Source organism: Ranitomeya variabilis, chromosome 4, assembly GCF_051348905.1.
Source record: "Ranitomeya variabilis isolate aRanVar5 chromosome 4, aRanVar5.hap1, whole genome shotgun sequence".
NCBI lineage: Eukaryota > Metazoa > Chordata > Amphibia > Anura > Dendrobatidae > Ranitomeya > Ranitomeya variabilis.
Window position 1 is genome coordinate 178,974,955 of NC_135235.1, and position 22,738 is coordinate 178,997,692.

At 43.7% G+C, this 22,738-nt stretch overlaps 1 protein-coding gene across 2 annotated transcripts in view; it reads right to left on the bottom strand.

Annotated features, from left to right (window-relative positions):
- The window catches only part of LRMDA (leucine rich melanocyte differentiation associated), a 2,082,283-nt gene that overhangs the window by 51,395 nt on the left and 2,008,150 nt on the right, over positions 1 to 22,738 (bottom strand). The gene's annotated exons all lie outside the window — the stretch shown is intronic.

Genomic DNA, 22,738 nt, shown 5'->3' on the forward strand with positions numbered 1-22,738 from the left:
CAGATTTCCTCTATAACATTTCTGTTATGGTCGCCTGTCGATCCGTGGACCTGTGGCAGCTGACACATATGCCTTTATTCTACACTACAAGGTGAGCAGTTTTTTGTAAAAAACTGATATTGAAATCCGTGGGATAAGACCCTATTTGCGCTCCTTTGTTTCCTACAGCATAAGTTGGTATATGTGCAATGTGTAGGAGCACGGTCACACTGTGGCCATTGCACAGATACAATCCAAGAACAAAATGAGCATATTTCCAGTAGTTAGTAAATAAGTAAATAGTAAAAAGACATGTAGATAAAATAGGGTATTTAGTTAACACCATTTTGATCACAAAAGTGTAAAAGCCGTCCCACTGCGACAAAGTATACTCAATCGAGATGGTCCTATCATATCTCTTGAATTAAAACCTCCTCGTGTCAGCCGACCTCAATATAGATAAGGAGAGAGCAGGTTGACAAGGTAAGGTTTTAATATTAGATATAGAATAGGACCACCTTGATTGGATACACCATGTCGCAGTGGGATTGCTTTATGCTTATTTGATCAAAAGATCAAAATAGTGTTAACTAAATACTCTGTTATTTACCTATACTATTACTTATTTACTTATTAGAGGGTATATGCTCATTTGTTTTTTTTTCTTGGGTTTTATCTAGTGATGAGCTTATATACTCGTTACTCGAGATTTCTCGAGCATGCTCGGGTGTCCTCCGAGTATTTTTTAATGCTCGGAGATTTAGTTTTTCTTGCCGCAGCTGAATGATTTACATCTGTTAGCCAGCATAAGTACATGTGGGGATTCCCTAGCAACCAGGCAACCCCCACATGTACTTATGCTAACAGATGTAAATCATTCAGCTGCGGCAGGAAAAACTAAATCTCCGAGTACTAAAAAATACTCGGAGGACACCCGAGCATGCTCGAGAAATCTCGAGTAACGAGTATATTCCCTCATCACTAGTTTTATCTCATGAATACAAACAACAACATGGTATAATAGCGAAAACACTCACTGCCATTTAGAAGATTCCCGTAACTGAGATAGCAAAAATAGTTTCACTGCAAATCAAAAACAAAAGCAAAATAATGGAAAACAACTGTAACGCTATTGTCAGAACCCCTTCCTCCTCCATGCAGGAATGCCGGCATACTCACCGCCTCAGCCGTGTGGCATGGTCCCCAGGCGTGCTTCCTGCTTACTTCCTGTACTGAGTCCTGGTGGCGCGCCTAATGCTTGCACACTCCCCTGGTCTCAAAGGGGCAGTGCACATAGAGTAAAATGCTCGCAGCCTATAGCTGAGAGGCATTTAGTGTAAGTGCTCACCTGCAAGATGGCTCCCAACCAATAGCTGGGAGGCATTTTGTTTAAAAGGCACCTTCCAAAATAGGGAGATGCTAAGCAAAACATTAAGTCATTAAGTAGTGTGTTGTTCTACACTAGTCCCTAGTCCCGTGTTTGTGTATTCCATGTCTCTGGAGTGCTACAACCAGTCTCCAAACACTGTAGCCGCATCTGCGGCACCTCTATCCTGAAGCCGCTCTGGCAGTACGTGACTAAGTCCTGTCTCTTCGTGTCAGTAACATTTCTGCCAGAGGATCTAGAACCTATTAGTCTGAATGGAGTCGAAGTACATATCCATGTCTGCACACGTGACCCCTGGGGTCAGCAGCTGCAGTACTGGGGACTAACTAGGAGTGGTACATCGCGGCTACCTGCAGCCAAGCCTGACTGCACCATCAGGAGCTCCAGTGAACACCTGGTAGCTGCTTAGCTACGCCCCTCCTAGGTAAGCCTGGCCCTGGGGTAATGTGTGTTCACAAAATCATGTTCGCCACCTGCGCGCGTAACAATAACAAAGTATTTATTGGTGCACAACACATGCTGCCTATCCAAACTATATTATTCTGAGGTAAGCATCCCGCAGATTACTGATGGCTGGGAGAGCTGCTGCACCGAGAAAACTTAGAAGGGGATGCAATGCTGAATCAGTGTTGTAGCCCTTCATTCTCAGGATTACTTAGGTCCCAGACTGACTAATCCTTGGGTGTACAGCATCTAATAACAGTGCATATTCACCATTTACAACTCCGTTTGCCTAAAGAAGCGTTTTAGGTCTACCACATAATGCTCATTCATTGTAGTCTATAATCAATATTTTGTCTTACAATTGATCACTGGCTTTAACATCTCTGCTTGTAATCAGTGAATGGGAACTTTTGCCTTGGTTACATGAAGCTCAGACAGTTGCACAACTTGTTAACATGCCACTGTGCCCATATAGTCATATCAAATTATTTTTTAGCAATTTTCATAAAGCCGCCACAAAAAGAGATTTTGTTTTTTCTTTGGCAGTAAACAATGCAAACCCCCGTTCAATAACTATAAGCAAAGAGCATAATATATATTACAGTATATTAAATTACATGCCAGAAACATATAAAACTTCATTGCTGAAATGATAATAACCTGTAAAAAGTACACCACACACTAAAGCATATTCCAACATTTGTTAGAGAAAAGACTCGCGGGAATCAATTCACAACCATAAGTACAAAGAAGACGAAGAAAAGAGGTTCTTCTCATATCTTCTTGGACTGGGAGCTTTCCTTAGAAAAAGTGATAGCGATCTTGTCTAGAGTGTTCAAATACAGAGGCAGGAGCAGTCGTTACATAGAAGGGCGAGGAATATGGGAATGCTTTGGTACTTTGACTCAAAAAGACATGAAGAGAGAGGGAATTGCAAGACATGAAAGAAATCTAATGGGGTGCAAAAAGGATAAAAGAAGACTAAGACAGTCTGGCATGACAGAGAGCTGGAGACAGTCAGAAATAAATTTGCCCGGAGGGTGCTAGGAAGAGAGATGTGAAAGTTTGAATCTCCGGCCAACAGTTTGATCCAGCAATGTTCAGTGTAAACTAACGTGCAGCTGATGTGTGATGTGCTGCAGCCTGTTACAAATATAATTCATGCAGATGAAAAAGTGAGGAAAAAATTAAAAGGACAAATGGGTGAACCCAAGTACACTAACTTTACACAAAAAATACTCAGTAAAGAATACTAAGGAAAACTGAGCAAAGCTCACATGGATGACTGGTGGGGAATGTGTCCCAGATGCCAGAAAGTATTAAGTCGGTCTGCCATCGTTCCTGGTGATGATTGGTGCAAGTATGGCACCAAATCAATGATGAAATCTGAGTTGCTGTTTATATATGTAAGCCATTGCTCTTACCTTGTAGAAATATATATTGTATACAAAGCATGAAAGGATATGATTTGGGGGCTATGAAACGAATTATAGGTACAAGACATACTATCTGCTGCACTCAGCTCCTCAGCACATCCTCGGCTGACATTATTCTCCGCAGCCCAGCCTGACATCTCTTTATAGCTCCTTACATATTAAGGAACCATTAAGCCAACACATTAGAAGTTATCTGCAGGCTAATGTTTCCATTATGTGCATGCTGGCTGTAGGACAAGCATTGCTTTGTTCTTTGGAGGTCTTACTTTGTATAATTGAAGGGAGGGGGCCTCTTAGCTTTTTGGATGACTTTGACATGACTGGCCTGTAATCTGGACATGTGTTGTCAGTTGATGCTTTCTGTCTGGATACTGTACTGGAAGCCACATGTTCTGCTGAGCTGTAATTGACATCCACAATGGCACTGGTGCCAGCCAAATAGAGGCTTAAGAATGAGAATTTCTAGGTCAAGCCCATCACATAATTTACTTGTAGACAGAACATTTTATAATCGCATTGGGCAATTGCTATATTTGTGATCTTGAGACTTCTGCATCCAAAAACATTGAAGATGGCACTTCTATGTGTTCTCTAATGTCTCATTTAAAGTGCCTGTGAGCATAACCATACTGCATATTAGGGTACAATCACCCAGGGCGGTGATGGGACAGTACAGAGCCTTACTAAAGTTAGTGCAAAAACAAGTGGCCATTTTTTTTTTATTTCAATGTGCTACGGTCCAGAAAAGGACTGCTGTGTCCAAAAACAAAAGGAGGAATTGGTCAAGCCTTTTACTCTAGTTTTATGGGGCAGAGAAGGCACAATTTTTGCACACAGTTGTGATAAAATGTATGACTTTGGTCATGTTTCTAAAGAACCGGCGTGGTTTGGAGAAAAAGGCATCGCACGTTTCATTAGAATTTATGTCTAAGCGCAGGACAAATTATAGCTGATATCTTCTTCAGCTCATGGCAGGTTCTGCAGCCCAGAAATCACTACAAATGTGGCAAATGTGTTGAGGGGCATCTGCCTCTTGAGTTTGGCACATCTGACTCCAGTGGTCTGCTGATTGAGAATGATGTATTCAATGCCAGTCTTGAAAAATTCCTCCCATAGTCATCCTTGTGGAATTTTAAGGTTTATTTACACTTTTTTGTATACAATTTGACAAAACCATTATGTTGTTAAAAATGCAGCAAAAACTGTGAAGTGACTACAATGTTAATAAGAAGCTCTCATTTATATTTTGGGACCTCATCTCTCTGCATCATCCAATGTGTCAGTATTTTGGACAGTCCCTACCAAGCAACCCTTAATTCTGAAGATGAGGGGATATCTGGGGTCCTGTCAGCTTTGATCTCGGATTTTCCATTGCTCCGCTCTAGACTGCACCTCTGGTTTATCTACATCCCAGGTAAAAACACTATCACACAGTGAGAAATACTCCTCCTAATCATTGCTACATTTGACATACTTGGCTCCAGTACATTTAGAACTAAACATCTTTTCTATCCATGATGGGCTTTCATTTCCAGATATGTCCACCAGAGGGTGACATCAAACTATTTGAAGACATCTAGCTTCACTCATCAGGAAACCTCATTTTTTTTATTTTGCACTCAAGGAAAAGTTCATAGAAAAACAGGCATACACATGAAATGAGCCATAGATATAGCAGGCTAAAGTTAACCCCAGTATCATCTGAAATTAATCAAGAAGAACAGGAAAAAGAAAGCCACTAATGACTATTGGACTACACCACAATAATACAATCGCATCCTATATAAACAGCTACATAAATCCAAGACACATACGTTTAGAATTTAGCTGGCCAGCTTTAGATCCCAGAAGGACACAAAGAAAGATGAGAAGAGTTTGTCAGGATGAGACAGTATTTAGGCAGATAGGATGTCTGGATAAAATCAGCAGCCATGGTGGAGGAATACATAACATAAATACCACTGGTAAATAAGCAGAAAGTCTCTGCTGATTACAGGAACAGAAAGGCAGAGCCCTGGCAGATGGAAGCCTAATTCTCAGAGTCAGGGAATTAGTAAAGCAAGGCAAACTGTTTTAGTGATGGTGATATTATTACACAAACTCTCTGATTTATTGGACAGAAACTACTGCAGAGTTATGGATGGGATAGTGTGGAGGCTTCACAATCTCGACTCAGGCTACACAGATGTTTTATACTGCAGTGTAAAGTCTGTGTTTTTTATATGCCCCATTTAGTGGAACTAACTTCTAATAATAAGTTCAAGAGATATTTCCTATTCGTAAGTAAAGACTTAGGGTATGTGCACACGTAGGTGCGATGTCTGCGGATTTTTCAGCACCTGTTTTTGTAAATCCACAGGTAAACCGCACTGCGGATTACCTACGGATTCACTGCGGAATTACCGCGGATTTTGTGCGGATTCCACCTGCGGTTTTACACCTGGAGCAGGTGTAAACCGCAGCGGAATCCGCACAAAGAATTGACATGCTGCAGAATGTAAACCGTGGTGTTTCCGCACGTTTTTTTCTGCAGCATGTGCACTGCGGATTTTGTTTTCCATAGGTTTACATGGTACTGTAAACTCATGGAAAACAGCTACAGCAAAATCCGCACCGTGTGCACATACCCTAAATGGCCTGAAAAATCTCCCTGCAGTTTTCATCAGTCCTCGGTAAATTAGATATGCAAATACAGAGGTTAGTAAGAATTTGTATGTAATGTATGCATTTCAAGGCCATACATTTCAGGAAATGTCCTGGGTTCAAATCCCACCAAGGGCAACATTGGCAAGGAGTTTGTATGTTCTCCCCTTGTTTGCCTGGATTTCCTCCGGGTACTCCGGTTTCTTCCCACATTCCAAAGACATACTGAAAGGAAATTTACATTGTGAGCCCCATCGGGGACAGCGATGATAATGTATGTTAAGCACATTATGATAGAACTATATAAAAATAAAGATTATTATAAATGGAAAAATGTAATAAAGATTTAACAGGATTCTTTGCAAATAAGGAAAATCTGAAATATTTACCAGTGAAAGTAAACCAACGTTATAAGTTTGCTGCATGGATTTTCTTATCTTTTACATATGTACATCAATATAATGTTGTATATGGAATTAGGTTAGAGGTATGCACTATTTTCAAAATTTGAGGTACTGCAGGATGAGATGTATATAGATGAGCAGGGAGTGATATACTACAGCATAGGGCTGTGTATAGAGGATCTGAGTAGAGAGATATACCGCAGAATCTGAGAAGAGAGATATACCACAGGATAGGGCTGTGTATACAAGAGCTGAGAAGAAAGATATACTACAGAATAGGGTAGTGCATAGAGGAGCTGAGAGGAAAGATATACTGCAATATAGTGCTGTGTATAGAAGAGCTGAGAGGAGAGACATACTGCAGGACATGGCTGTGTCTGGAAGACCTGATAGGAGAGATACACTGCAGGATAGGGCTGTGTATAGCAGAACGGAGAGGAGAGATATACTGCAGGATAGGGCTGTGTAGAGAAGAACTGAGAGGAGGGATATACTGCAGGATAGAGCTGTGTATAGAAGAGCTGAGAGGAGAGATATACTGCAGGATAGGGCTGTGTATAGAAGAACTGAGAGGAGGGATATACTGCAGGATAGAGCTGTGTATAGAAGAGCTGAGAGGAGAGATATACTGCAGGCTAGGGCTTTGTATAGAGGAGCTGAGAGGAGAGATATACTGCAGGTTAGGGCTGTGTATAGAGAAACTGAGAGGAGCGCTATACTGCAGGATAGGGCTGTGTATAGAGGATCTGAGAAGAGAAATATACCACAGGATGGGTTGTAAATAGATGAGCATAGAGGAAAAATAAACTGCAAGATACTGTAGGATGGGTTGTAAATAGATGAGCAGGGAGGATAAATATACTGCAGTATAGACCTCTGTATAGAGGAACTGAGAGGAGAGATGTACTGAAGGCTAGGGCTTTGCATAGAGGAGCTGAAAGGAGAGATAGACTGCAGGATATGGCTGTGTATAGAGAAACTGAGATGATAAATATACTGCAGGATAGGGCTGTGTATAGAAGAGCTGAGAGGAGAGATATACTGCAGGATAGGGCTGTGTATAGAAGAACTGAGAAGAGAGATATACTGCAGGATAGGGCTGTGTATAGAAGAGCTGAGAGGAGAGATATACTGCAGGTTAGGGGTGTGTATAGAGAAACTGAGAGGAGTGATATACTACAGGATAGGGCTGTGTATAGAGGACCTGAGAAGAGAGACATACCGCCGGATAGGGCTGTGTATAGAGGAGCTGAAAGAAGAGATATACTACAGAATAGGGCAGTGTATAGAGGAGCTGAGAGGAGAGATATACTGCAGGAAAGGGATGAGTATATAGAAACTGAGAGGAGAAATATACTACAGAATAGGGGTATGAAGGGATGTAGTATAGGTTGTGGCTATATATATATATATAAAGGGGCTTAAAGAAGAAATATGTGACAGGATTTGGCTATATATAGAGGGGTTGAGACAGGTGATATACTGTACGATGGGGCTGAGTAAAGAGGGACTAAAAGGAAAAAGATACTGTAGAATGGGACTGTGCAAAGGAGATTAAAATAACAGTTACATTGGAGGCTGTGGTTGTATATAAAGATGGCTGAAAGGTGTGATATATTGCAGGATGGGGCTTTTTATAGCAGGGATGAGAGGAGTTGAACTGTTTGTTGCTTTCTGACAAATCAGTGATGTAAGACTGCAAATGTTGTTTTGTTGATGCATATGACAGAGCATAATCATCTGTCATATGCATCAATAGTGCAGCATTTGCAGTATCACATCACTAATCTGTCCGCAGCAGGCAACAAACAGCTCAAATCTACACCACTTCCTCAACTAGTAATTACAAACTTCATTATAGAGGAGTGCAAGAGTTGAGCTCTGCTATAAATCAGCTAACAATGATGTAAATGCACACAAGCAGCAAAATTTATATAACTGACAGAAGTGAAAATCAGTCAGGCAGGGTACTGTACAGGAGTCAAGAGAATGAAGGTGAATACTACAGATAGATTAGCATGATAACTCAGAGTGAGGCAAGTCAGGAGCACACAGGGACATTGGGAGGGGGAGTCTGCAGCACTGAGGATAAGCAAGTGCTGTTAGGAAATTTAGTTTTGAAGTTGAGAAGCTCGATACAACAAGGAGCAGATAGAGATGAAAAAAGACACAAAGATACAAGAAAGAATTAAGTAGAGCTTTGTTTGTTAACTATAAGTATGCATTTACTGTGCTTTGTGAAAAATTGAATGATTTAGGAAATTACCTTTTATATTTCAAAGCATCAGATACCCCGTGTGCTTATTGACTTTGGCTTTGCTATGTGCATAAAGCGTAACACATATATTTATGGGACTTTAAAAGATTTGAGAAAGGAAATGATTCAATTAATAATTCAGTGAGAAAAACAAATAGGAACATTCTGTGAACAAATTCAATAAAGCAAAATTAAATAAAACAAATAAAATATTACATTGCACCATATTATAATATATATGGAAAAAAATAGAAGCAATAAAATACAGCAAACAGGCTACAGCTATCCTAATTTTCTGACTACTAATCATCAAACCCAGCATTTTGGCCCAGTCCAAACATCCATGTCTGACTTCCATTAACAATTGGGTGTTGTAGGAAGTAGAAAACTACTGCCTGGAATTTTAATTCTCAAAACTAATTACCCTTTTTCACATGGTTACATGTGATCTTCATTGCCTTGGAAAGCTTGCTTACTGCAATAATCCAGTATAATCCCAGTACTGCTCCCCCCTTTGCACTGCCTGTAGAATTGTACTAAGAAGCTATCAAATAACTTGTTAGCGTTTGCTATATTTCAACCTTCATGTGTTGTTACGGCGCCTTCAATTTATGGCCGTAGTGTTAAAATAGCTCAAGGCTGCAACACACACACTTTTTAAAAAGGTAGTAAAACGTGTGCAATAGCATCCAAGATGCTTTTTAAACCCCTGCCGGGATATTCAGTTGCAAGTCATGAAATATGTCTTCATTGTTTCTTTATCTGAAGCAAGCTGTCTTCCTGTTCCCCTCTTTTATAAAAACAGGATAAAAAAGCCCGGCCTGAAACAAATGTGACAAAAGAGAAAGGTTAAAGAAACAGAGTGAGAAGCTTGTTTGAGGCCTCCTGCCCCTGACGTTCCTATGAATGCTGTCAAGAACAAGGAGCAGCTTTATTGATCAAGACTTGTCTGATTTAATGATAGGCTTTATAATTTTCTTACTCTGGCCAATATGTCAGTCTGTTCTCCCTAATACCACAAAGTCCAGGAACCTTGAGAATATCCATCACTAAACATTCAAAATTTAATAGCAAACAGTAGAAAAAAGTGAACATGCTATGCCTTTTATTAATATATTTTTCATGGGCGTAAATTGTGCATTGTAAAAAAAAAGTGTATAAGTAAAAAAGAGATATCAGCTCATCCTTTTGGGAAATTTTAAATGAGTTCCATGAGCTAAGCACAGAGTCTCGTCTCTGCAAGGCGTGAGCATAGCTTGTGCAAAAAGTAGGAATCCAGCTCCAAGCAAAGAAATGTATAAAGTCTTTATTCAATCATATAAAAATTAATAGAAGCGTTGTTGTTATACATCAGCATTGATGTAGTTGGAAGTAGAGGGTGTGGCGAAAAGAGATGAATAGAACTGCTTTTTCACAATGCTAATGCCACTATAGGCTGTGTCTGGTGTTGCAGCTGGGCCCTATTCAGGGTCGGACATACCATTGGTGTTACCTAGGCAGCCATACATGGGCCCAAGAGGTAAGGGGGCTCATTTCTACCTCCAAAGCTGATGTTACATAATGAGTTGTTGGCAATAATGCCTATGTATATTAAAGGGTTCTGTCAGCACAACATGATGTTTCAAACTAAGCACAGCACCTTGTAGAGGATGTAGGGTGCCATAAGGCAGTAGCCATGGTCGACCTTCCTCTGCATAATGCTCTGGCACTTTACAAGAAAATCATGTACCAGTCCCAGTGTACTATCTAATGTAACGTGTGAAGATACGGACTGGGACTGAAATTTAGCTCTGGCATTTAAAAATCACACAGGCCCATGCCATCCCGGTCCCTGAGCATCAGATGGGATATATTACTAATATTACCCTGGATTGAAGAAAGCAAGATTTACTACAAGACCAATATTTCTAATGATACCCGTGGCTGCTGGGATAAGTGACGAAGTCAGCAACTTTGTGCTCCATCACAACTCTTAACAGTATAGGTATCTTGAGAACACTGATTCTGTTAACAACATAGCAGACAAGGCAGCCCATGACCAGACAGGCCCTTCTGGCATTTGCCAGAATTGCCAGATGGCCAGTCCGGCCCTGAATGTGTGTCACACTCACTTGCAGGCCGCAGGCCTTCGCTGTCTTCTGTTCGCTATCTTCAGGAACAGCCACACACATATCAAGGGACATCCAGTTCATTTTAACATTCAAAAGTTTACTAGACGGTTCAAGTACATCAAATTGTAACACGCAGTAACAGGCACAGTACCCTCCAGTTCCTGTTTCAATAATACATTACATTTTTCGATTCACTTTCCATTCCGCCTAGACCATTTCTATGCTTACTGGTTCCTTCAACCTCAGGGATTTCCGGGTCCTGCAGTATTGTCGAGATCCACTACCTTTCTCTCACAGGGTTCCATGTCCATCTTCCTCTATATGGAAGGGGTTAAGGTACTCTTCATAGCACCTGTAACGAGCCATAGACTCCATACGTTGCAGTAATGTCCGCAGGGAATCTTGTAAGGTCTCTTACCAACCAACTCCAAATGTACTCCTCTAGCTGTCAGCCCATTGCACCTTGAACTTCACCTTAGAAATAACAAAAGACTGACTGGCACTTCCAAACTAGTGTGAATAGGTGCATACTAGGAGAAGCCACCTCCATATAAAATATACAAAAAAGTTGCACTCTATCGTGCTAAAGCATGTCAATATTGCTATTCATATTAACATGCTTTAGCACGCTAGAGTGCAACTTTTTTTTGCATATTTGAACTTCACCTTGTCACTTAGCAAACAAACTGTCCACTAGAAAAAAGAAGCAGTCTCCTTTTTACTGGCTCTAACTCCTCCACTGTGGGCTAGACTAAACATTTAACTCACATGTATGGAATAAATGGCGCTATAACAATAAATAATAATAATAATAATATTAATAACTATATGTGCTCCTGCAGCCTGTTGCTGGGCATATCTCCCTTGCAGTATACTTCCAACACTTTCTATCTTTATGCTAAGCACTAAACAGTGTGTTATCCTATGCTTGCCCTGTACCTTACTCACACTAGGCATTACCTTTACAGTACCTACACAGTGGCATCATTACCTAAAACACTATGCATTGTTACACACAGGGCCGGTTTTAGGCAAAATGGGGCCCTAGGCAAAAGTTTAAAATGGGGCCCCAAATGCTAACATATTGCACATCACACAGAAGCATTTCTGTTGTATTTACGTGCAATGTGTTCAGGCCGCTATACGAGTGTGATCGACAATATTGAAGTTGTTCACTTGTTTCCTGGCCTCTTTACACCAACTGAGAAAGAAAGATGGGAACAGAACAATCACTATTAGATCAATCTGTCCCCATACAGTATCAAGTGATCAGCAGCATAGTCATCCAAATAGTATAATAAGCTCCTCAGTCCTCCATATATAGTATAATACACTCCTCATAGTCTTCCATATATTAAAATACACTCCTCAGTCCTCCATATTGTATAATACACTCCTCATTGTGCTCCATATAGCATAATACACTCCTCAGTCCTCCATATAGTATAATACACTCCTCATTGTGCTCCATATAGCATAATACACTCCTCAGTCCTCCATATAGTATTATACACTCCTCATAGTGCTCCATATAGCATAATACACTCCTCAGTCCTCCATATAGTATTATACACTCCTCATAGTCCTCCATATGTTAAGATACACTTCTCAGTCCTCCATATAGTATAACACACTGCTCATGGTGCTCCATATAGTATAATGCACCCCTCATAGTCCTCCATATAGTATAATACACTCCTCATAGTGCTCCATATAGCATAATACACTCCTCATAGTACTCTGTATAGTATTATACCCTCCTCAGTCCTCCATATAGTATAAGACACTCCTCCATATAGTATTATACACTCCCCATAGTCCTCCATATATTAAAATACACTCCTCAGTCCTCCGTATAGTATTATACACTCCTCATAGTTCTCCATATAGTATTATACACTCCTCAGTCCTCCATATAGTATTATACACTCCTCATAGTCCTCCATATAGTATTATACACTCCTCAGTCCTCCATATAGTATAGCACACTCCTCAGTCCTCCATATAGTATTATACACTCCTCATAGTCCTCCATATATTAAAATACACTGCTTAGTCCTCCATATAGTATAATATATATATATTATATATCCTCATAGTGCTCCATATAATATAATAATAATAATAATCTTTACTTTTATATAGCACTAACATATTCCGCAGCGCTTTACAGACATTATCATCGCTGTCCCCAATGGGGCTCACAATCTAAATTCCCTATCAGAATGTCTTTGGAATGTGGCAGGAAACCAGAGTGCCTGGAGGAAACCCACGCAAACACGGAGAGAACATACAAACTCTTTGCAGATGGTGGGATTTGAACCCAGGACTCCAGGGCTGCAAGGCTGCAGTGCTAACCACTAAGCCACCATGCAGCCCAGATAGCATAATACACTCCTCAGTCCTCCATATAGTATTACACACTCCTCATTGTTCTCTATGTATTAAAATACACTGCTCAGTCCTCCATATAGTATAATTTACTCCGCATAGTGCTCCATATAGCATAATACACTGCTCATAGTGCTCCATATAGTATAATGCACCCCTCATAGTCCTCCATATAGTATTATACACTCCTCGTAGTCCTCCATATATTAAAATACACTGCTCAGTCCTCCATATAGTATAATGCACTCCTCATAGTGCTCCATATAGCATAATACACTCCTCATATTGCTCCATACAGTATAACACACTCCTCAGTCCTCCATATAGTGTAATACACTCCTCATAGTGCTCCATGTGGTATAATGCCCTGCCATAGACATCCATGTAGTACAATTCACTCCCCATGGTATAATGCACCCAACAGTTCTTCATATATTATAATGTATTCCCCATAGTCCTCGATACAGTATAATTCAGCATACATATAGTGTAATGCAGCCACCCCACAGAGTATAATGCATGCACCCCAGAGAGTGTAATGCAGCCACCCCACAGAGTATAATGCAGCCACCCCACAACGTATAATGCAGCCACCCCACAGAGTACAATGCAGCCACCCCACAAAAGTATAATGCAACCCCGCCATAGAATATAATGTAACCCCCATAGAATATAATGCAGCCCCCCTCATAGTATATTGTAGCCCCTCCATACAGGGGCAGTGAGAAAGACATGGGCTAACAATGACTAGGAGGGAGGGGAGAAGGACACAAGGGGGCTAGGGGAGACAGGCACAAGGGTGACAAAGGGGGCTAGTGTTATGACCCCAATGGCGAGGGTCTCAGAGGAACGTGGAAGTCTGCAGAGTACAAAAATCCAGCTCATAGGGCAGTGGTAACTGGGTTGACCATATATCTACTCCTAACGCCAACACTAGAAGTAGCCGGGGATCATTCCTACGTTGATTCTAGATGACACGCGCCAGCCGGAGAATCTAGCTACCCCTAGTAGAGGAAAACAAAGACCTTTCTTGCCTCCAGAGAAGGGGACCCCAAAGCTGGATAGAAGCCCCCCACAAATAATGACGGTTAGGTAAGAGGAAATGACAAACACAGAAATGAACCAGGTTTAGCACAGAGAGGCCCGCTTACTGATAGCAGAATAAAGAAAGGTAACTTATATGGTCAACAAAAACCCTATCAAAATCCACACTGGAAATTCAAGAACCCCCGAACCGTCTAACGGTCCGGGGGGAGAACACCAGCCCCCTAGAGCTTCCAGCAAAGGTCAGGATATAGATTTGGAACAAGCTGGACAAAAATACAAAACCAAAACAAATAGCAAAAAGCAAAAGGCAGACTTAGCTGATATAACTGGAACCAGGATCAGTAGACAAGAGCACAGCAGACTAGCTCTGATAACTACGTTGCCAGGCATTGAACTGAAGGTCCAGGGAGCTTATATAGCAACACCCCTAACTAACGACCCAGGTGCGGATAAAAGGAATGACAGAAAAACCAGAGTCAAAAAACTAGTAACCACTAGAGGGAGCAAAAAGCAAATACACAACAGTACCCCCCCCTTAGTGAGGGGTCACCGAACCCTCACCATGACCACCAGGGCGATCAGGATGAGCGGCATGAAAGGCACGAACTAAATCGGCCGCATGAACATCAGAGGCGACCACCCAGGAATTATCCTCCTGACCATAGCCCTTCCACTTGACCAGGTACTGAAGCCTCCGCCTGGAGAGGCGAGAATCCAAGATCTTCTCCACCACGTACTCCAACTCGCCCTCAACCAACACCGGAGCAGGAGGCTCAGCAGAAGGAACTACAGGCACAATGTACCGCCGCAACAAGGACCTATGAAATACATTGTGAATAGCAAACGACACAGGAAGATCCAGACGAAAAGATACAGGATTAAGGATTTCCAATATCTTGTAAGGCCCAATAAAACGAGGTTTAAATTTGGGAGAGGAGACCTTCATAGGAACAAAGCGGGAAGAAAGCCATACCAAATCCCCAACGCGTAGTCGGGGACCCACACCGCGGCGGCGGTTGGCAAAGCGCTGAGCCTTCTCCTGTGACAACTTCAAGTTGTCCACCACATGATTCCAGATCTGCTGCAACCTATCCACCACAGAATCCACCCCAGGACAGTCAGAAGGCTCCACATGACCCGAAGAAAAGCGAGGATGGAAACCAGAGTTGCAGAAAAAAGGCGAAACCAAGGTGGCGGAACTAGCCCGATTATTAAGGGCAAACTCAGCCAACGGCAAGAATGTCACCCAATCGTCCTGATCAGCAGAGACAAAACACCTCAAATAAGCCTCCAAAGTCTGATTGGTTCGCTCCGTCTGTCCATTAGTCTGAGGATGGAAAGCAGACGAAAACGACAAATCAATGCCCATCCTACTACAAAAGGATCGCCAGAACCTGGAAACGAACTGGGATCCTCTGTCTGACACAATATTCTCAGGGATGCCGTGCAAACGAACCACGTTCTGGAAAAACACAGGAACCAGATCGGAAGAGGAAGGCAGCTTAGGCAAAGGAACCAAATGGACCATCTTGGAGAAGCGATCACATATCACCCAGATAACGGACATGCCCTGAGATAGCGGAAGATCAGAAATGAAATCCATGGAGATATGTGTCCAAGGTCTCTTCGGGACAGGCAAGGGCAAGAGCAAACCGCTGGCACGAGAACAGCAAGGCTTAGCTCGAGCACAAGTCCCACAGGACTGCACAAATGACCGCACATCCCTTGACAAGGAAGGCCACCAAAAGGACCTGGCCACCAGATCTCTGGTGCCAAAAATTCCCGGGTGACCTGCCAACACCGAGGAATGAACCTCGGAAATGACTCTGCTGGTCCACTTATCCAGGACAAACAGTCTGTCAGGTGGACAAGACTCAGGCCTATCAGCCTGAAATCTCTGCAACACACGTCGCAGATCTGGAGAAATAGCTGACAAGATAACTCCATCTTTAAGAATACCAACAGGATCAGCGACTCCAGGAGCATCAGGCACAAAGCTCCTAGAAAGAGCATCGGCCTTCACATTCTTTGAACCTGGTAAATACGAGACAACAAAATCAAAGCGGGAGAAAAACAATGACCAGCGGGCCTGTCTCGGATTAAGGCGTTTAGCAGACTCGAGATACATCAGGTTTTTGTGATCAGTCAAGACCACCACACGATGCTTAGCACCCTCGAGCCAATGACGCCACTCCTCAAATGCCCATTTCATGGCCAACAACTCCCGATTGCCCACATCATAATTTCGCTCGGCAGGCGAAAACTTCCTAGAGAAAAAGGCACAAGGTTTCATAACAGAGCAACCAGGGCCTCTCTGCGACAAAACGGCCCCTGCCCCAATCTCCGAAGCATCCACCTCAACCTGAAAGGGAAGTGAGACGTCAGGCTGGCACAAAACAGGCGCCGAAGTAAACCGGCGTTTCAACTCCTGGAAAGCCTCCACGGCAGCAGGAGCCCAGTTAGCTACATCGGAGCCCTTCTTGGTCATATCCGTCAAAGGTTTCACAATGCTAGAAAAATTAGCGATAAAACGACGGTAGAAGTTAGCGAAGCCCAAGAACTTCTGAAGACTCTTAACTGACGAGGGCTGAGTCCAATCAAGAATAGCTCGGACCTTGACTGGGTCCATCTCCACAGCAGAAGGGGAAAAAATGAACCCCAAAAAGGGAACCTTCTGTACACCAAAGAGACACTTTGAGCCCTTGACAAACAAAGAATTTTCACGCAAAATTTTAAAGACCAACCTGACCTGCTCCACATGCGAATCCCAATTATCAGAAAAAACCAAAATATCATCCAGATAAACAATCAAAAATTTATCCAGATACTTCCGGAAAATGTCATGCATGAAGGACTGAAAAACTGAAGGCGCATTGGAGAGCCCAAAAGGCATCACCAAGTACTCAAAATGACCTTCGGGCGTATTGAATGCGGTTTTCCATTCATCACCTTGCTTAATGCGCACAAGGTTGTACGCACCACGAAGGTCTATCTTGGTGAACCACTTGGCACCCTTAATCCGGGCAAACAAATCAGACAACAGCGGTAAAGGATACTGAAATTTGACAGTGATCTTATTTAAAAGCCGATAATCAATACAAGGTCTCAAAGATCCGTCCTTTTTTGCCACAAAAAAGAATCCCGCACCAAGAGGGGAAGAAGACGGACGAATATGTCCTTTCTCCAGAGACTCCTTGATATATGAACGCATAGCGGTATGTTCAGGTACCGACAGATTAAACAGTCTTCCCTTAGGAAATTTACTGCCTGGGATCAAATCTATAGCACAGTCACAGTCCCTATGAGGAGGCAGTGCACTGGACTCAGACTCACTGAAGACATCCTGATAATCAGACAAATACTCCGGAACTTCCGAAGGCGTAGAAGAAGCAATAGACACAGGCAGGGAATCCCCATGAATACCACGACAGCCCCAACTTGAGACTGACATAGCCTTCCAGTCCAGGACTGGATTATGGGTCTGTAACCATGGCAGCCCTAAAACAACCAAATCATGCATTTTATGTAAAACCAGGAAACGTATCACCTCGCGGTGTTCAGGAGTCATGCACATGGTAACCTGTGTCCAATACTGCGGTTTATTTGCTGCCAATGGTGTAGCATCAATACCCCTAAGAGGAATAGGATTTTCTAATGGTTCAAGAGTAAAACCACAGCGCTTAGCAAATGAGAGATCCATGAGACTCAGGGCAGCACCTGAATCTACAAACGCCATGACAGGATAAGATGACAGTGAGCAAATCAAAGTTACAGACAGAATAAATTTAGGTTGCAAATTACCAACGGTGACAGGACTAACAACCTTAGCTATACGTTTAGAGCATGCTGAGATAACATGTGTAGAATCACCACAGTAGTAGCACAAGCCATTCCGGCGTCTATGAATTTTCCGCTCATTTCTAGTCAGGATTCTATCACATTGCATTAAATCAGGTGTCTGTTCAGACAACACCATGAGGGAATTTGCGGTTTTTCTATCACATTGCACCGAATTAGGTGTCTGTTCAGACAACACCATGAGGGAATTTGCGGTTTTGCGCTCCCGCAACCGCCGGTCAATTTGAATAGCCAGTGCCATAGTATCATTCAGACCTGTGGGAATGGGAAAACCCACCATAACATTCTTAATGGCTTCAGAAAGGCCATTTCTAAAATTAGCGGCCAGTGCACACTCGTTCCAATGTGTCAGCACGGACCATTTCCGAAATTTTTGGCAATACACTTCAGCCTCGTCCTGCCCCTGAGACATAGCCAGCAAGGCCTTTTCTGCCTGAATCTCAAGATTGGGTTCCTCATAAAGTAAACCGAGCGCCAGAAAAAACGCATCAAGATCAGCCAATGCCGGATCTCCTGGCGCCAGCGAAAAAGCCCAATCCTGAGGGTCGCCCCGTAAGAACGAAATAACAATTTTTACTTGCTGAGCAGAATCTCCAGATGAACAGGGTCTCAGGGACAAAAACAATTTACAATTATTCACGAAATTCCTAAACTTAAACCTGTCTCCGGAAAACAGTTCAGGAATCGGTATTTTAGGTTCTGACCTAGGATTTCTGATAACATAGTCTTGTATGCCCTGCACACGAGTAGCCAGCTGGTCCACACTTGTAATCAAGGTCTGGACATTCATGTCTGCAGCAAGCATAGCCACTCTGAGGTAAAGGGGAAGAAGAAAAAAAAAAAAAAAAAAAAACTCAGAATCTTCTTTCTTATAATCCCTCTTCTGCAATGCATTAAACATTTAATACTGGCCTGGCAAACTGTTATGACCCCAATGGCGAGGGTCTCAGAGGAACGTGGAAGTCTGCAGAGTACAAAAATCCAGCTCATAGGGCAGTGGTAACTGGGTTGACCATATATCTACTCCTAACGCCAACACTAGAAGTAGCCGGGGATCATTCCTACGTTGATTCTAGATGACACGCGCCAGCCGGAGAATCTAGCTACCCCTAGTAGAGGAAAACAAAGACCTTTCTTGCCTCCAGAGAAGGGGACCCCAAAGCTGGATAGAAGCCCCCCACAAATAATGACGGTTAGGTAAGAGGAAATGACAAACACAGAAATGAACCAGGTTTAGCACAGAGAGGCCCGCTTACTGATAGCAGAATAAAGAAAGGTAACTTATATGGTCAACAAAAACCCTATCAAAATCCACACTAGAAATTCAAGAACCCCCGAACCGTCTAACGGTCCGGGGGGAGAACACCAGCCCCCTAGAGCTTCCAGCAAAGGTCAGGATATAGATTTGGAACAAGCTGGACAAAAATACAAAACCAAAACAAATAGCAAAAAGCAAAAGGCAGACTTAGCTGATATAACTGGAACCAGGATCAGTAGACAAGAGCACAGCAGACTAGCTCTGATAACTACGTTGCCAGGCATTGAACTGAAGGTCCAGGGAGCTTATATGGCAACACCCCTAACTAACGACCCAGGTGCGGATAAAAGGAATGACAGAAAAACCAGAGTCAAAAAACTAGTAACCACTAGAGGAAGCAAAAAGCAAATACACAACAGGCTAGGGAGCAAGGAAGACAGGCACAAGGGGACACTCGGGGTCTAGAAGGTAGGGGAGAAGGGCACAAGGGGACACACGGGGACTAGTGAGTAAGGGAGACTGACACAAGGGGCCAAGGGAGACTGACACGAGGGGCCAAGGGAGACTGACACGAGGGGCCAAGGGAGACTGACACGAGGGGACACACAGGGACTAGTGGGCCAGGGAGACTGACAAGGGAACACTTGGGGACTAGTAGGCAAGGGAGTCTGACAGAAGGGGACACATGGGGACTAGTGGGCAAGTGAGACTGACACAAGGGGACAAGGGGACACATGGGGACTAGTGGGCAAGGGAAACTGACACAAGGGGAGACGAGGACTAGTGGGCAAGGGAGACTAACACAAGGGGACACTGGGACTAGTGGGCCAAGGAGACTGACAAGGGAACACATCGGGACTAGTGAGCAAGAGAGACTTACACAAGGGGACACACGGGTACTAGTGGGCAAGGGAGACTGACACAAGGGGACAAGGGAGACAGGCACAAGGGGAGACATGGGGACTAGTGTGCAAGGGAGACTGACAAAAGGGTACAAGGGAGATGGACACACGGGGACTAGTGGGCAAGGGAAACTGGTACAAGGGGACACATGGGGACTAGTGGGCAAGGGAGACTGATATAAGGGGACATATGGGGATAAGTGGGCAAGGGAGACTGACATAAGGGGACAAGGGAAACTGACATAAGGGGACACACAGGGACTAGTGGGCAAGGGAGACTTCCACGAGGGACACTCGGGAACTAGTGGGCAAAGGAAAATAACACAAGGGGACACACAGGGACTAGTGGACAAGGGATATTGACACAAGGGGACACACTGGGACTAGTGGGCAAGGGAGACTGACACAACGGGACACACGGGGACAAGGGAGACAGGCACAAAGGAACAAGGGAGAAAGGCACAAGGGGACTTATGGGGACTAACAGGAAGGGGAGAAGAGCACTAGGGGACACACGGGAACTAGGGGGCAATGGAGACTGACACAAGGGGACAAGGGAGACAGGCACAAGAGGACACAAGGGGACTCCGAGGGCAGACTAGATAAGGACGCACGGGGAGAGTGGGGCTGCAAGGGAATAGGGGGAAACATAGGAGCAGGGAAGAAGGGGGCACATGGATTATGAGGACAGGGTAGATGGGGGACACATGGTGAGAAATGGGACAAGAGAGATGGGGAACAAGGGGATGCAGAAGAGACTTGAGAGCAGGGCAGATGGGTCACATGGGGACAAGGGGCAAGGAATGCATGTGGGTGCAGGAGAACTCACGGAATGGGAGATGGGGAGCATTGGGGGACCAGGGGAGGAGGGACAAGGTGCGAACAGGTGCCCAGAGGAGCACAATGACCTGAACCTGGAAACCTAAGAGGACATGTGGCATGGGAGAGCAGGGAGCAAGGGCAGATCATGGAGGAAACAGGTCTGGTGTCACAGGGGGCTGGGGATGCTGGGGGCTAAGGATGGCGACACATGGGCAGCAGACACACATCACTGCTGCCGATCCCGTACACCTCCATGTTCATCCCCAGATCCTCCAGATGGCTGAGCCGCTGAGGCATCCACCTCCTGGGCAGCTCGGTCCAAGTGCCCCCCGCCAGCTCTGGAGCCGCCAGTTCCCGTTCCCAGTAGCCGCCACAGGCTCCACCAATATGGTGGCCACCATCACGTGTGCAGATGCTGCACTGCCTGGGCCCCGCACACAGCGGTTGTGCGACGAATTAACGTCATCGCGCACACCAAGTGTCAGAGGCAGAGGGGAATGATGGGAGAGGGAGCATTAGCTGACACTCTCTCCTCCATGATTGCTTTGAACTGTAGTTCAATGGGGCTGTGGCGGGGGGAGTTGGCTCTGGCGGCAGTCAGGCCCCCCTGACCCATGGGCCCCATAGCGACTCTATTAGCGGCACGCCGCTGGTTGGGGGAGCGGGGGCCCTAGGCAGCTGCCTGTCTGCCTGTCGCTAACGCCGGCCCTGATTACACATTACATTCCTATAATCATAGGTCCTTCCATTACAATACATGCACAAACATGCATGAGAATATTCGCTTTACGCGATTGTTGTCTTCAGGGGCAGGAACACGACATTACAGTCCACACCCTTACAGAGGACATAAATCTAATAGAAGAGATGGGAAAATCAATAGGCAGGATTTTGGTCCATCATTCAGGTCAGTGCTTTATGATCCCTAGATGAGAACCCATCATCACACACAACAGTTGGGCTAATCCAAAGAGGAAAACACGTATGTGGAGAGGTACCGTGAAGTGATTGGCCTAAACCATGGTGCACTGAACACCTCATTAGCATCATTTTTTTTATAAGGGCTATGCTCCCTATTAGGTGGTATGCTAGGTTTGAACAGACATGTTGAGCCAGCAGACCCCCTTTAAGGCTATTATGGGTGACTATAGTGAACAAAGTACTTACTGTAACACTGTTAGCTGGCTGATTTTACGAATGCAGTTTGATAAGACTGTAAGCAGAGTGTCATCATTAGTTGGGCTACACATAAGGGACCCCTACCACATAACTACCAAATAGCTTATTCTATTCTCATCATTCAATAGCTAAAACACTGGTATATTACCGTGTCTGCGAATTGAGATACTGATTTGGCTATTTATCCTAAGTCATATTGCAAGACTCGTTAAAGGGTTGATTGTGACTTGTAGGATCGCTACTTCCAACAGGTGGCGCTATAGAGTTCAAGTCCTCTTTTTCTCTGACGACGAGGCAATTTGCATGATATATTACACTGAGTGAGATGCACAGCAAAGTGTAGGAGCAGAGGAAAACCCCTCTTTCACTGAAACCTTCAGGAAAAAATAAATTTATCAAGAGCTAGTTGAAGTGGCTTTAATGATTGCATTCTGTATACAATCAGTTTCCTCCTTTTCAAGGACCATCAATATGTCATGAATAGACTTATCTGAAGGCTGAGGCTTTTAACATCAAGGTTATCTATTCTGCACAAGGCTCTTGCTTTCTGTCGGTTTCCTCGTAGCTGTTGCTGTCTAATGTTTTCATCAACACTGCAATCAATCAGAGTAATAATGTTG